Below are 2,541 nucleotides of genomic sequence, written 5' to 3'. Positions count from 1 at the left end.
GACGAGGAGAATTTTTATTGAAATGTACTGAAAAAATGTCGACGGGGAGCGATTTTTGGAATTTTGAGGTTTCGTAACTCGCTTAAAACTGATTTTTTGATATTCTTGAGAAAAAATTTGGAAAATTTTCAGACAAAAAAATTATTGAAAAAAAAAATTCTAGAGAAAAAAATTCAAAAATTCAAATCCGGGCCGGGCCGGGCTGAAACCGGGCCGGCCTGGAATTTTGCAAGTATCGTTTAAAATGAAAATGTGAATCTGCAATATTGTAAGGTATTCGGTTGAAACCTTATGCCTGCCCGGCACGTTAATCTAAGTCTACAGATTATTCGCCAAATTTGACATCTTCCGAAGTCAACAATTTCGCGTCGAAACTGCTCGCTTCCGCTCACAGTCTCGACGGCACAATTCCTAGGCCTGCAATCGCCGCATCCCGCCATCAACGTGTCTGCCGTCTCTCCATGCCAGCGCTCTCTCGTCGCCGCCGCCACAACGACACTCCGCCACTACGAGGACAGTTTGACCTGGCGCTCAACCGCCATGGCGCCAACTCATGGATTTACTAACTCCGCCCCTTTTCGCCCGTATATTAGGTTGGTGCATAAATTTCTTTCTTTTTTTGGACAATTTTTGTCATGAAATTTCTTGAAGGCTAATACCCCAGATGAAAAGAAATATAGTTGATTAGTACCTATAAGTCATTGTGATTTTACCTGTAACTTGACGTCCGTCATCTGTCTAATCTCAGCCGCAGACACATCAAAACACATAAGGAACCCTTTTTCAGTACCATTCTTCGTCTCAGTTTTCTTCTCAGAAAATGTTGATGAGAAAAGGTGATTTATTCAAATTTGAAACATGCAAGGAACGTTATGTTTGAAAAAATAATAAAGACATTTGAATTGAGCAACGATAGTTTAGTGCCAGTTCCGGAAGAAAAGTGAGGATCAGCAATTTAGGGATGTGCGAGTATTTTCAATTTTTCTTTAACGCTAGCTAAGGAAATTGGTTGAAATGTTTAGTATGGAGTAGAATAGACATTGATGTATCTGAATCTACTTTGTTTGGAATGTTTGAGCACTTTCCCTCATTTCTCTGGAAGCGCGAAGTCAATATCATCACAATCACGTGATTTTTAAGTTTGATGAAGCCTACAGCTCCTGTTTCTAAGTCAATCCACTAGATCTTTTGCACAATTTCAGAACAATGTATCTACTGTTGATTATTTGTAACAAAATAATTCAGACTTGTTTGGGATCGTTGAGAAGAGACCTAGACTCCACCCAGGTTTACTGCTCAAAATTACTCAAAATCGCAAATATCATAGCAAATACATCACCCAAGTTTCATCACTTAATTGAATGGCTTTTTCATAAATTTTATATGGCATAAGTTACTCATGTTACCCTCTAACATATACAAATAGTTTTGTATAAATGTTCTTTCAAATATTTATGTAATCTGATTGAACCCAGCTGGACCCTGATTTCTCGTTGCTCTCAATCGTGTGATCGTAACTTTTTTGTTTTTAACATTCCGACAAAAAACTAAAATGTGATAACAAGATAAAGTCTTGTTCTATAAACTGCATTTAATTTCTCGTAAACATTTTAGCATTTTGATATCAATGCGACTAGAATCAAAAAACTTTCCAAAATAGGCATTTGGTCGGCGACCGAAAAAGCCATCGTTTTCACGAGCGGACTGTCTTTGCACCAACTTGAAAAGTTACGTGATAGCCACTAAAGTGGTCATAAAAATGCAAAAAAGTTTGGGATGAAAAACAATATCACCACTTAGAGATCGAGAACCAAAGTCACACCTTCAAAAAAGAAAGAAAATTATCTTCTTTTTCGGAGGTTAGAACAATATCGTGTGGGGTTCCTCAAGGTGGGGTCCTCTCCCCAGTTCTGTTTTGTATATACGTGAACGACATAGCTACTGTAATACCAAAATCTGTAACAGCTATGCAATTTGCTGATGATTTAAACATTTTCTCATCCTTCCCAAAGCATAAAAACACACCGGATCTACAAATTGCTATTGATGCCATATCTAATTGGTCGAATTCTGCAAAACTTGAGCTGAACGTGGCTAAAACTCACTGCTTATCGATCGGAAAATCTCCAAAACATTATAATTATTTCCTAGATAGTAATTTGATAGATAGAAAATGCTGTGTCCGAGATTTAGGATTTCTGGTTGATGAGAAGCTCACCTTTAAAGATCACTGGAGTACAGCAATACGAAAAGCAAATTTTGTCGCTTTTTCAGTATTTAAATCGTTCCATAGTAACAATATCCGACTTCTCACCCTGCTTTTCAAAATATTTGTGCGTCCAATACTGGAATACGGCACAGTCGTAACTAATCCAGGTAGTAGTAAAACAATTAAAAACATAGAATCAGTTCAAAGTAATTTCACGCGTAGGATTATGTTTAGAACCTGTGGTAAAAGAATACTGAGAACTGAACCAAAGTACGTCCAGGCAAACCAACGTTTAGTGAATTATCAACTTCAATCTTTATCTTCCCGACGAG

Source organism: Caenorhabditis remanei, chromosome IV (assembly GCF_010183535.1).
Source record: "Caenorhabditis remanei strain PX506 chromosome IV, whole genome shotgun sequence".
Classification (NCBI taxonomy): Eukaryota; Metazoa; Nematoda; class Chromadorea; order Rhabditida; family Rhabditidae; genus Caenorhabditis; species Caenorhabditis remanei.
Note: the sequence above shows the minus strand (reverse complement) of the source record.